This window comes from Chanodichthys erythropterus, chromosome 19 (genome assembly GCF_024489055.1).
Source record: "Chanodichthys erythropterus isolate Z2021 chromosome 19, ASM2448905v1, whole genome shotgun sequence".
Taxonomy (NCBI): Eukaryota; Metazoa; Chordata; class Actinopteri; order Cypriniformes; family Xenocyprididae; genus Chanodichthys; species Chanodichthys erythropterus.
Window position 1 is genome coordinate 18,360,195 of NC_090239.1, and position 15,461 is coordinate 18,375,655.

Sequence of the window (15,461 nt, forward strand, 5' to 3'; positions counted from 1 at the left end):
TTAAACTGACACCTATTAAATTTATAAATAATATGCCATTTTTAAGCCACTTGACATTTCTTTTTTTCAAAAAATGTTTCTATTGCGCTCAGTTAAAAAGTTGTTTATGAATGGAGTTGACTTTGTGCTCTTAGTTTGTAAAAGTTATGAAAAATATTGTTTCTAAATCCTTCTTAAAGTAAGTATTTACAGAAAAATATATAATATAGTAAAATATTATATAGTTATGAAAACAAGATAAATAATTATTTTAGTAAATACTTTAAAAACATTTAATAAATTAATATAAAAAGTGGTGAAAACCACTATATAAATAATGTTTTTAGTAAATATTTAAGAAATATTTACAAAACATCAGACTATTATTATATATTTTTATAAAATCACTGTGTTCATGTCATGTTTTGCCTGTGTTTTGGTTTCGCTTTCAAGGACTTTTAGTTTGCTTCTCTTTGTTTTCAGTTTAATTTGTTCCTATGTTCCCACTTGCACTTGGTTGTCATGGTAATTCATTATGTTATTGATTAGAGCTCATCTCTTTAGTATTGTGTTCATTATCTTGTGTATAGATTCTTGTGTACTCAGACTCAGTTCTTTGTGTGGTGTTGTTTGTGCCTTACACAATGTTTTGTTGTGTTTACTCTTCGGCTTTGTTGTTGTTTTGTTTAAGTTATGCAGCTATTTGATTCGCTACACATCTCTTCATTATCTTCGTGGACATAAAAGGTTACAGAAAACCAGACCACAAAAAGGATAATGAATTATGCAGTAAAGTTCACTTCAACCCAGTATAATGATTCTGATGTCCCATCATCAAAATGTGTGCTTCGTGAGCTATAGCAAAAGCGTGCTGTATATTCCTATATAGGGAGCCCTTCACGGGCGAGGGTGATAAACAATGCACTTACTGTGTGTACATACATGTTACATTGTACTTATATTTAAAAAAATACCTGCATGTAATTACAGCTGTAATTAATTCCTGTTATTACAGTACATCTATTATTACACTGTTGACCCTTCCCTAACACGTTAACGTGTAAGGTTAGGGACAGATTTGGTGGTATGGTAAGGTTTAAGGGTGGGCTAAACCTAACCATAATATCAAACCTGTCCCTAACTTTACCCGTATCCCTCAATAGCGTCAAAATTGTTTTGCAATACAACATGAACACAATAAGTAAACTACCTAACTATTTTTTGATATACATTTTAGTTAAAGGTGCCCTTGAATGAAAAAATGAATTTATCTTGGCATAGTCAAATAACAAGAGTTCAGTACATGGAAAATACATACACTGAGTTTCAAACTCCATTGTTTCCTCCTTCTTATATAAATCTCATTTGTTTAAAAGACCTCAGAAGAACAGGCGAATCTCAACATAACACCGACTGTTTCGTAACAGTCGGGGTGTACGCCCCCAATATTTGCATATGCCAGCCCATGTTCCCAACATTATGAAAGGTATTAGACAAGGGGAGAACATCTGGATGTGCACAGGTGAATCAACAGACTAGGTAAGCAAGCAAGAACAATTGCGAAAAATGGCAGATGGAGCAATAATAACTGACATGATCCATGATAACATGATATTTTTAGTGATATTTGTAAATTGTCTTTCTAAATGTTTCGTTAGCATGTTGCTAATGTACTGTTAAATGTGGTTAAAGTTACCATCGTTTCATACTGTATTCACGGAGACAAGAGCCGTCGCTATTTTCATTTTTAAACACTTGCAGTCTGTATAATTCATAAACACAACTTCATTCTTTATAAATCTCTCCAACAGTGTAGCATTAGCCATTAGCCACGGAGCACAGCCTCAAAACCATTCAGAATCAAATGTAAACAATATAACAGTATACAATACTCACATAATCTGACGCACGCATGCCGCATGCATGACGAACACTTTGTAAAGATCCATTTGAGGGTTATATTAGCTGTGTGAACTTTGTTTATGCACTGTTCAAGGCAAGCGCGAGCTCTGTGGGTGTGGAGCAGGGGAATTAAAGGGCCAGTAGCCCCGAATCGATACATTCATAAAGATACGTTTTAGGTTCACAAAGATGATGAAGAGATGCATAGCAGATCAAATAGCAGCATAACATTATTTAAACAAAACAAAAGAAAGTACACCAAAGAGAAAAACACATCGAAACAGGCACAAACAACATGAGACAAAGAACTAAACAAAGGAAGGAGTCCCGTTGAGAGGCTAGTCAGTTATATCATGTGAGGATGCTGCCGGTAGTGGCACATTTATAGCCTTTTCTCACAGCAGCTGAAATAATTAAACTAATAATTTTGATGGCGGATTGTAATCCAGAAAGGTCCAAATGACAATCATCAGTGACAGCTGGAGATTCAGCCGTAGCCAAAAATCAAAAGACTTGGGCTGTGGAGTGACTGCAGAAATTTAAATCTACAGGTAACGCTAATACACACTAAATACACAGTCACACAATGCTGATGTTGTTAACAATAACAATTTGAGAACAATATAACAGTAATAATAAATTGCACGGTTTGGCATGATTCAAGCTAAGTGATCATTAGCTTTAATCATCACTGGCAGCACGATTTATTGTAGGCCTAATGCTTTTTTCCTCAGTTGGTCAAAACAAAAGTGGCAGACATGTTACTTACTTGTTCAGATGATATTTTAAAGTGAAAATTCTTATATTGGTCATACTTTCAAGATGTAGAATCTGTGATTCTGAAGTACAGTATCCACACCAGTGCGGTGACTGACAGCAAGCATTAGATTCATCCACGCTGACGAGCTGTGCCGAGGCACAACACACGTACAGATAACTGTTCCGCATATGACTGCAATTGCATGTTTCAAACAGAGATGGCGACAAAGAGGAAAAATTGCGGACAGCAGCTTTAATATAAAGTAGGGCCATATTTTTAGTAAATATTTAAAAACATTAGAAAATATATATTTGGAAAAATACTAAAATATTTACTAAACATATAATATAGTAAAATAATAGGTAAAAATCACTGTGTAGCCCTAGCCTACACTGATGAGCCAAAACATTATAACTAGTGCTGGGCAACGATTAAATATTTTAATCGCGATTAATCGCAGCATGTGCAAAATTCAATAATGAAATCAAAAGTAGTGTATTGCGTAATTTTATTCTTTCAAAGTACTGCTGTATGAACAAAAGTGCAATAGAGAATACGAACCGACGTCACACCTCGTTGCATGCCGGGGCGGCGGCGCCATTTTGACAGGGTCGCCCTCTATTACTCGTACTGAAATTAATACGGATTCTTGCTTACCTTTTGTTTTGTTTCTGCCATTAAGTGGAACGTTAACATTTTTAATGTCATCGTTTGCAGGGAATAGAAGCTATTTTATCGCATCGCATGATCATTTTATTTATTTTTTCACTGAAGTTTTGTAGGATTTCGTTTACAGTGTTGATCTGTTTACCGAGTCCCACGCTGGACGCTCACTGCTGCTTCAGCCATCGTATGAATATCCAAATAAATCTATGTAATTAACACACTGAGAAAAGGCGATTCATTTATTTGTTGGAAACGTTTAAATGATGCTTAACCGAGCATATTGAGTAAGCCTACAATTGTTGTCATTGTAATTCCCCTTTTCCATGATCACAGATGAGGAGAATCAGAGATTATGGGTCAAATTCAGCGGACAGACGGACACGAACACACTGTATTTTTATATTTATTTTAACAAATGACAACCACACTAAGCTACCTTTATAAAACCGTAATGAAGAAAATTTATATTAAAGTTTATATTTTGGTGTCATCCGTTTTTCTGCATGTGCTTTATTTGTAAATAGAATTTGGTATCTTTAATATCAGTCTAAGTGCATTAAGCGTTTTCTTTAGATGACATGAGAGGAAACCGTTTAAGATATAAACGTGTTGCATTCATATTTTGGGCTCATTTGCGTATCTCCACACAGTATGCTTTAATAAACATGTACAGAATTGTTGGTCACATGAAGCGTTTTGTTAAGCATTTGAATGTCCCCGTCAAGTTCTGCTAATTCACGAGCGCAGTGAGAGTCAGACTCGCAAAGGTAATGTTAATTATTAAACCAAACGAAATTGAAACGTTCAAAAACACTTAGCAATGTGATTCTTTTATTGAGTGATAAGCAGTGGGTGCCTTTTTCCATTTTTCTGTCCGCACCAGATATTTTCTTTTTCGCGCTGTAGCTCTCTTAGGCACACAACAAATGCTTTCATTGGTTGAGACGCGTGATGACGCTCATCCCAAGCAGCCAGTAGCCTACTGATAAACATCCCGCCCCTCCTGTGACCCATGGTTTGTGTTGTATTCGGTTGTAGTCTATGTGTATTCAAACGCAGTGAGCAAAGGACTTTCAAAATAAAAAGTATGTTAACGCGCGATAAACTAATTGTCGGCGTTAATTAATTAATGCGTTAACGCGAAAAAAACGCGTTAACTTGCCCAGCCCTAATTATAACCAATCACAGGTAAAAATGAATATCATTGATCATCTCCTAACAAGGTCTGGGTAGATTAGACTGTAAGCAAACAGCCAGTTATAATAATCAGCATGTTGGGTGCAGGAGAAATGGGCAGAAATAAAGATCTGAGTGACTTTGACAACAAGGGTCAAATTGTTATGGCAAGACAACTGGGTCAGAGTATCTCTTGTGGGTTGTTCCCAGTCAGTAGTGGTGATAATTTACTAACGGTGGTCCGAGGAGGGACAAAACAACAAAACGACAACAGGGTGTTGGGCACCGAAGGCTCATTGATGCCGTGTACATCTACGCCGTTTACCTGGGGAAGTGATAATAATACTTTGTTACATTTATATAGCGCTTTTCTGGGTACTCAAAGTGCTTTACATATGGAAGGGGGAATCTCCTCAACCACTACCAATGTGCAGCATCCACCTGGATGATGTGACGGCAGTCATATTGCACCAGAACGGCCACCACACACCAGCTTATGGATGGAGAGGAGACAGAGTGATGAAGCCAATCAGTATATGGGGATGATTAGGATGCCATGATGGACAGAGGCTAATGAGCAAATTTGGCCAGGATGCGGGGTTACGCCCCTACTCTTTTTGAAGGACATCCTGGGATTTTTAATGACCACAAAAAGTCAAGACCTCGGTTTAATGTCTCATCTGAAGGATGGTGCTTATTGACAGTATAGTGTGCCCATCACTATATTGGGGTGTTAAGACCCACACAGACCACAGGGTGAGCACCCCCTGCTGGCCTCACTAACACCTCTTCCAGCAGCAACCTAGTTCTCCTAGGAGGTCTCCCATCCAGGTTCTAACCAGGCTCAGCACTGCTTAGCTTCAGAGAGCAACCAGTCTTGGGCTACAGGGTGATATGGCTGCTGGCCACCAGGCACCAGGATGCACTGTGGGATGACAACAATCCGGTGGAGGGAGTGTGATGCTCTAGGCAATGTTCTGCCGAGAAACCCTAGTTCCAACAAGTTCCACCTCATAACCTATGAGACTTGAAGGATCTGCTGTTAACGTCTTGGTGCCAGATACCGCAGGACACCTCCAGGGGTCTTGTAGAGTCCATACGTTTTGGCAGCATGCGGAGGACCAAAAGCATATTAGGCAGGTGGTTATAATGTTTTGGCTCATCAGTGTGTATATTTCACATTGTTGTATTCAGTTCAATATTCAGTGTATGACTCCAGTAGAAATTGAATAAATATATAAATTAGTTGTGAAACTATTTTGAGCAGTGGTGAATCAAGTCACATAGAGAGTCAGCGTTTTCTGGTGTGGTGCGAGGCGTTGTGTGTGAAGACATCTCTCAGACGCCCTCTCCAGTTTCACAGGATTCCTCCCACTCTCTTTTCCTCTCTCACTGAAAATGAATTAAGTGGATAACTTTTCCCAAGCAGCTCCCTGTGCCACCCCCTCTCACTTTCACTGTTATCTGTCTGCACCATAGAAATAGGATAAGAGGTCCGTCCATAAAAAAAGTCTTTTTACCTGCTAAAAGACAAACATGGGGGAGGAATGATGATTAAGTTCAGTACAGTACAGGTCAAGATAAGCAAATCCCAAAATAAAACTTGCCCCTCTCATATTATATAGATTCACAGTTGCTATTTTCCTTTTTTAATCAAATCAAAATTCACCAGCTACTCATAAAAACAGAAATAATAAGAGAGCTGAAAAAAATACAGAAGACAATGAGAAGTCAGTCCAAACTTTATGAACAATCTCATACGGTAATCACTTCATACAGAGGGAAATCTATATGTTGTTTGTTTTCTCCTCTCACAGATTAACATTATTCAACCGGATACACACAGAAGATAAACACAGAATAATATCAGTGTTCAAAATGGCAGAAAATCGAAATAATTTATATGCAGTTGATTCTGTATTGCAATGATTCTTCTGCAAGCTTATAAATGCGTGACTCAGTATTAGCAGACTCGTTATGTGCTATTGCACAGACACAGTCTGATACTCTTTTACACTGACACAGTTTAAAGTACTTTGACCTCATTGAAACAGCCTTCATTATTTGCCTGAAAGCTGCTAAAGAAGTATGAATGAAGGCGATGGAGAGAAGACTATATGCGCTAATGTAGCATTTACAGTACAATGGGGTCCATAAATCTGAGACCACCAGTGAAAATGCTTCAGTTTTGCATTTTTCTAATTAAAACTTTTTTCATTTACACATTTAATATTATTAGCATAACAATTGACGTGAAATTGACAATTTACACGCATTTCAGAATCTCTTATATTTCATTTTTTGTAAAAATGTACAAAATATCATCTTGAGTTTTAATGGAACTAAGAGCATTTGACCATACATACAAGGAGCTCACATGGTCATTGTGACGGTTGGACAAATCTGCTTATTTAATTAGTGACCAAGAAATAGTGAGGGATCTTAAACATCATAACATTCTTTATTTAGCATTTTTCAAAATACTAAAACTTTTATTTTATATCCCATATTTTCAGTGTGGATCCCACTGTCTATTCTGCAAGTCAAACTATACATGTCCTCTTGGTTCATATGTTTTAAAAGATATTGATGGTAACAAGGTTTGGATTGGTGTGACTGACAGCACTGAAGAAGGAACATGGACATGGGTCAATAGAACCACGGTGATCTCTGGGTGAGAAAACACTACACATGACTGATTACTACCCAATAACTTATTCACACCTTCAGTGTCATATCAGAAAGCAGCACTGAGATTCTAATGCTGTTTTTTTTTTTTTTTTTTTTTTTTTTTCAATTTTAAAGCAGTGATCACAAGTGTGTTGTGAATCATTCAGTATGGTGGGTTTAATATAAGTAAAACTACTGTTCAACAACTTTGTGTTTTATCCAAATTAAAATGATTAATTCACACTAAAATAAATATAGTGTAATTTAATAATTTTTACTACATTATTAAACATATGAGGTATTTTAGCATATTATTTAAAGTATAATATAAAAAAGATTTTAGAAAGTTTTTAATGTGCACATTTGTATTTATTTACACTTGTGTTTGACAATAAATACATTCATAAATAAATACAAATGTCTGCATCTGTTGTTGTCCCTCAATGTGAGAAAGTAGGAGGAAGTAGGTGTGATCCCAGTCATGTACACTGTAATTAATACTGTAAAATGTAATTAAAGGACAAACTCTGCACTTGCAGTTCATTTAAAGGTGCCCTAGAACTTTTTTTTAAAAAGATGTAATATAAGTCTAAGGTGTCCCCTAAATGTGTCTGTGAAGTTTCGCTCAAAATACCCCATAGATTTTTTTTAATTAATTTTTTAACTGCCTATTTTGGGGCATGATTAGAAACCAGACGATTTCAGGTTGTGGCCCCTTTAAATCGCGCGCTCTCTGCCCCAAGAGCGTGCGCTTGCCTTAAACAGTGCATAAGCAAAGTTTACATAGCTAACATAACCCTCAAAATGGATCTTTACAAAGTGTTTGTCATGCATACTGAATGCATGCGTCGGATTATGTGAGTAACTGGCTAACACTACACTGTTGGAGAGATTTATAAAGAATGAAGTTGTGTTTATGCATTATGCAGACTGCAAGTGTTTAATAATGAAAATAACGACGGCTCTTGTCTCCGTGAATACAGTAAGAAATTATGGTAACTTTAACCACATTTAACAGTACATTAGCAAAATGCTAACAAAACATTTAGAAAGACAGTTTACAAATATCACTAAAAATATCATGTTATCATGGATCATGTCAGTTATTATTGCTCCATCTGCCATTTTTCGCTGTTTTCCTTGCTTGCTTACCTAGTCTGTTGATTCAGCTGTGCACATCCAGACATTCTGCCCTTGTGTAATACTAACTGCCCTTGTGTAATGTCTCGATCATGGGCTGGCATATGCAAATATTGGGGGCGTACACCCCGACTGTTACGTAACAGTCGGTGTTATGTTGAGATTCGCCTGTTTTCCGGAGGTCTTTTAAACAAATGAGATTTATATAAGAAGGAGGAAACAATGGAGTTTGAAACTCAGCGTATGTCTTTTCCATGTACTGAACTCATATTATTTAACTATGCCAATATAAATTCAATTTTTAATTCTAGGGCACCTTTAAAAGTCACTTAAAATACACTTAAAGATTCAATAGCGATGTACGTTTCAACTTATATATATATAGACAGCAATATGTAAAGAAGAAATAGATATATTAGACCATCCTTAAATTACTAGAGTCTCTCAGTACAGAACTGATTGTGCAGAAAAAAATGCATGAAATGAAAGTAATAAGTCCAAGCACCCATCAGTGATGTCTGTAAAATTAATCATGCTCACTACAGCATTCTTTAAATGCAATATACTTATTAATATTCAAATAAAAATATTCTGCACTAAGTTCACCTGTTTTCTGAGTTCAATGTAACACTGAATACTAATGTGTGTTCAAATGCTCTAAAATTATTAAATGTTGCCCTTGTCATGTTTTTCCAAACAATTTTCCACACTGTAATGACTACAGTATGCTGCTTGTCACAGAAACCTCATATCTTAGCTTAGTGCCAACAACAAGAGCATCCTATAAATATAATTAAGCCAGCTGAATAGGGCACAAATTAAACTGCAAGGACCAGTGGAACAAACTGAGATAAAGACTTCAGAAATTTTCCAGGTCATTAAATGAGTTCCTAACCTTCAAAATTAATGAGACTAGCAGAATGAAACGAAGCCGTGTTCAAGCCTCAGATAGGTAATTATATATTAATATCTATATCACCGCTCCTCCTCAAATGTAAACATGTAATTGCAGATTAGTAATATCTCTGACTTGCTTGCTTTCAGCTTAGACTTTCCAATGTCACAACTCTTTCTGACCTGAGTAATTACAACAGAAGGCGCTGAAATCTTGTCACGGGTGTTTTGGTTTTGTGTTCATGTTTTGGATTTCATGCTTTTTATTTTGTAGTTTTATTCATGTTGCTTGTTTGTGTTATGCTTCCCTTGCTCCTCATGTTCTCCCTTCGTCTATGTGTCATGTTCTCATTGGTTGGTTATAGTCATGTGGTTTTCAGTTCTGTTCTTTCATTGGTTCTCTTGTTCCTTGTGTCACTTCCCCATTGGTTGTTTTAGTTATGTGTTCTCTTAGTTCTTGTATTTATAGCCATTGTCTTCCCCATGTTCCTTTGTCGTGTATTATAAATGTAACCTGCTGTTGGTGAGTCATTTTGTCAAGTCTGCTCAAGTCAAGTCTACTCATGTGCAGGTCAAGTGGTTGTCTCATTTGCTTTTTCACTTCGTTATAATAAACAGCACTTGGGTTCTCACTACACTCGCCTCCAGTGGACTCCCTGTTACAACTCTGCTGTAGACTAAATTTACAATAAAAATGCTCCAGACTTATGATCATTTAAAAAAGAAAAAAAGCTAAAATGGGAAAAACTTTTCAGTGACACTTTCTGTAGGTTTACAAACACCAGTAGTTGGGACAAAGAGTAAGTCATTTAGAAACTAAACAATGGACGCTTTTCACATTTATGAGTTTCGTAGTCCTCATAGTAGGGTAAACTTCTATAGTGGTTAATGGGAGATGACAGCAAATATAATTTTTGTATTCTCATTTGCTCCAACAGCAAAATTCCATTATGGCGTTTCCATGACTTTACAAAGGACAGATATAATATCGAGAGATTGATTACATTGGTTAGAAGAGAGAAAGATTTCTAATTTGCCATCATTCCATCAGCCGTTGTATAAGAAACACTTTGGCAGCAGTGTTAATTCATTTTTTTGCCATTTAATGCAGTATAACACAAAGTACATCATTATAAATGTATATTAAATTTTGTAAAAATTAAAATATGAAAATCTTTACGAGATCTGCATTGTTGATAACTTTTGAAACATCATCTGTGAAAAGGGTCCATTGTCTTTATGAGTGTCATTGAATCATTCACCCAAACAAATCATTCAAAAACACATTAAATTCAGGAAAACCACTACTGTGTTAAACTGAGAACCACAAAGGTTTGTTTCCATTACTCAATAAAGTGATAAATGGACAACTTATGCATAAATTATGAAAATTATTATTTAGTGCAGAAGTTTTTTTCTTTTTTCTTTTTAGTAATCACAGTCTAAAATGTGGCTCTTCTGACATGTCATATATTTGTAACTCTCTCAGTGGTCTGTCATGGTAAAGGCCTCAGACAGATACTACTGCCCTGTTCATTCAGGGTTCTGAGTAAATAGGCAATTACTGCTTATCTTGCACTCTCAGGGGCTAAGATGGAATACCGGGATTGTACTCAACATTGTTCCTCACCACAACTACATTGCGGCTTCACTTTGACTCATTGCCACAGAAAAAAATTAAAGTCCGGATAACATCTCTTTGACCTAATTCATCAACATTCTGGAAATGGGCATTTTGTGATTTCAACATCTCTGAGGTTTACAAAGCATACAATCACCTCTGGCATGGATCCATGAGAGATTGCACTACTCCAAAGACAGAACAATGACCCAGAGGTGTTGAAACAGACCAGCTTTTCTTTTCCCACAATGGCCATTAAGATATGGTAGGATCAGTGGATTGCTTGGCAGCTGACGCTGAGCTTGTGATTTCCTTCCTGTCCTTGCCCAAGCACTCAGCTCAGATGCCAGAATAATCAGTCTTCATTTCTTTCGAGACCTTGAGCTGAAGTGACACACACAAGACCCTCACAATACAGTCTGACAGACTGGGGTGAGTGTGCAGGGTACATGGTGGCAGTCGCAGATAAATCAAACCCCAAGCATTAAAACCAACCGTAGTTCACGATCAACCTTCCTCTATCTGAATATAAGCAATATGCTGACAGTCCTCAGTATTTCAGCAGGGACTTTCGGGTGACAGAACAACTTAAACATTTTACAGCTATTACAGTATTAACTCTTAGTATAGTACAGTAACTGTGTACTATAGACAACATGTGCGATGAGGTCAACGTAAATTAAAAATTTGGAAAATCGGCACACAAATGCATTGGACACAATTACAATGTGACTCACTCTCGAACCTTTAACGCAATTATATGAAAAAACATGTACTGGGATGTTTTTATATTCATAAACCCAAGTATTTAGCAGCAGATTGGCAAAAAAAAAAATTATTATGTGAAATTGTCACAGTATCAGTGTGGCTTTAAAACATGCACAGCACAGAAGATTCAAGGAAATCTTTAATAAACTAAACGATCAATCAGGAAAACTACAGGAGAAATAACAAGCCTTACCAAATTTAAAGAACTGAATGAACTGAAGGCTTACATATACAAGGGAGGATAATCAATCAGCGAACAGGTGTGTAACTCATGACTCACTATAGAAACTTCAGTGAACAACTGACACAGTATTTACATATTCATAAACTTTTGTCTATCAACCAATCAGGATTTCGTAAAAAACAAAAAAACAAAGCACCATTACGGCTGTCTTAAAAGTTTTAAATGACCTTGTAGGCTCCCTAGATGAAAACACCACAGTGCATGCCTTTTTATTGATTTAACTAAAGCTTTTGACACAGTGGACCATGAGATTTTGTTAGATAGGCTTAGAAGTGTAGGTTTATCAGACAATGTAGTCTTGTGGTTTAATGTTTATTTAAAGGGAAGAACTCAGTGGGTCTCATTCATGAAACAAGAGCAGAACGAATTTTTGTGTAAATCGTGTGTAAAGTGGTTCTGGCATAAATTTTCGGATTCATTAAAATGTTCGTATTTTCCAAATGTTAGTTGGTACGAAAGAAATCTACACCTGCTCCCAGCCACGCGTAAATAGTTCGTTTAACATCTGAACGTTTTGCTCATTAATAAGGCTGCATTTTAATTCACCTTAATAAGGTACATATTTACAGCATTTTGAAAAAAATATTATATATAGTAATTACATACGTTTTTTCTTTTTACTTTTGTTGTGAGAGCCAGTAATAAGCTGCGTTCACGTCACCTTGTATTTACCGCTATCTTGAAATGACGTTATATTCGGAGCTGTTCACGTCCTTTTGGTCCTTGGACTGGAAATTATGCGTTTCCATGGCACCACTATCAACGCCTAATAAATCAATCTACAGCGGTCAGGTGGTATAGTGGCCACATGTTACATGTGGGAGCTTTCAGAAAACTCCCAGCTTACAAACTGTAATTACGAACTCTACGAGGACGTGAACGCTTTTTACAAGCTAGAATCTTGTAACTACAGGAATTACGAGGCCGCGTGAACGCACCTATAGCATCTGCAAACGGAGCACTTTAATCAAATAATGAATTGATTTCAATAGGGCTGGGCAAACTATGGAACTTGTTTCCTATAAAATGGCCAAAATCCTTCATTTGGTGTCATAAAATGATGCCCATAGTTGTCAGTCGGATTTAATGGGCGGGATTTATGGTAATTGAGAATGAACGTGCACGCGCGTCCCATTTACGACTGATTGGAATTCATTAACACACACACACATTTCACTATCACTTCTGACGTTTTCGGGAAAGTCTGTTTACGCGCAAATCACTCACATATTTACTCGTATATTTACGAATGTTTCATGAATGAGACCCAGTGTGTGCAAGTGGAAGTTATCGAATCAGACTCAATGGAAGTGGTAAAAAGGGAGTCCCCCAAGGATCTGTACTGGGGCCATTGCTATTTACTATATATAAATGCAAGGTTCCACTTTTATACAGACAACAATGTTATCTATTGCTCTGCTCCTAAAAAACAACAAAATCTGGGTGATTTACAATCAGTTTTTTATATTTTTCAAGCAAAGTTTTTTTTTTTTTTTTTACTTTAAAGCTGGTTTTAAATGTTGAGAAAACAAAATTTATATGGTTATCAAATTCTAGAAATTCTATTGCTAATTCTATTGCTCTTCGAACTTTGCAAGGGAAACTGATCACATTAGTGTCAGAGTATAAATACCTGGCCATTATAATTGATGATGACACACTACATTTTAATTCACACATTAATTACTTGAAACAAAAATTAAAGAAGAAGCTAGGATTTTAGATTACAATGCATTGCTTTTCATTTAATGCAAAGGCAAAGCTTGTGTCTTCGACTTTCTTACAGATTCCTGACTACGGGGATGTAGTATCAGCATGCTCCTTCTTACCTTCTTGCCTCCCTGGATACTGTATCACAGTGCCTTAAGATTTATTATGGATTGTATATTCTCTACACATAATTGTGCATTATATAATAAAGTTGCCTAATCTTCTTTTGCTGTTCGAAGGAAAATGCATCAGTACTTATTGATTTATAAAGCAATTTTGGGTTCCCTTTCGAAAGGGAACTCACTCTGTGTTTGCAAAAACGCTATGGGGAACGTCACGTGACCCAGGTGTCTGAAAGCAACTATCCAACAACTCCAATCCCTATTGGCCAGCGACAGCCTATGACGTAATATGGCACGACCCGTATGTTTAAAAGGAGCGCCTGGAGAAACAGAAGACATCTCATCGTCTTTCAGTCCTGTTCTGTCTGATCACGACTATATCGGTAGGGTTTTTATATATGCCTTAAAAACGTTCAAGAGAGTGTGTTTTACCGTGTCCCAGGGTTTGACACTTGATATACACATTTTTCTGGGCGTTTTCTGTCTGGAGAGGAGCGCGCATAGACAGTGCTTGAGGGCGCTGGCTGTGTGTTTGTCTGTTGTTTACTGTGAGCGTCTCCCTATCGGGATGCTCCGTTCTCGTTTGGAACTCTTTCCGAGGGAAGAGGTGTCTGCATCGGTGCCTGCGTTATTCTAGAACCGTTTGTGCTGAGGCACAGCGGTGGCTGCGATCATAGGGCTCACAGATGAGCTCGTTGGGAGGTTTGAGAGAACTGTATTCTTTCTGACTTACCCACGGCTGGCGAGAACGAGTGGATGACGACGTTTGTGTTTGACGTCATCACGTCCGGCACAAGCGCTCCTCTGGCTGTTGTGTGTGTGCGGAGGTGCTGAGTGTTTGGGGCGCGCCTCTCGGCGGGCTGCAGCTTCCGTGAGAGCGCGTTAAGAAAGGGGCCACGCGCGGACGGCTCAACGAGCGGTTCCTTTCTGTCCATTAATGCGGCGGCTTCCATGACTTTCCATTCCTTTCTGATCTCCGTGATTGAGATTGGGAGGGCATGGAAAAACTCCTAGCCGTTCAGATTTGTATCTGAACCCAGACAGATGGGAGGAAGAAGAAGCAAAAGTGAGGTGGGTGATCGATTGTAAACACCGTTGCATTTATAATTGATTCCCCAGCTAAAGGTGATTATCTACCCTCTCCTCTTCTTCTTCCACCTCTGCTGTTTCTGTTTGATAGTAAAATGATCTTTTAGGCTTAAAAGAACCTTAGATTCCATCCTTTCATGTAAAAAAGGAGCATTAGGAGTCTTTGGTCTTTAAGCCGCAGGAGGGTCTATATTTTATGTTTAAAATAAGACCTTATTTTCCTGTATAGTTTTCTGAGCATGTAGTCAAGAAAATTAGGGGGGTTTTGGGCAAAGTTGACAGACTGGCTAGAGTATATGTTGTGCAGGCCACAAAATGGCTGCCTCTTAGACACCTGTTTAGAGTAGCTTCTCATCTGCTGTTTTCTAGAGTAGTTTGAGTTAGCACTCGTCACTTCAGTTAATATGTATGTTTAGGTCGGCCCTAATCGGCCGCCTGACATTGTTTGCTTGTGAGCTTCACTTTCTTTCTCTTATCCATGAGATGTGGAAGTGAAACCCAGGCTTCACTAGGCTTGTGGCCCTGTAAGAAGGCCTGTAGCTTAGAGGCCAGGTTAGAGCTAGGTTAGGTGTGTTATTTACATATAACCCTATGTATACTATCCCTTGTCAGGTTGTATAGTTCCTAGTTCTGGCCTCCTCCCGAGGGAGTTGTTAGGCCATATGCCCATTATCCCCTTGCTATGTAGGTGCAACTGTTGAGTTTAACAGCTAGGTTGTA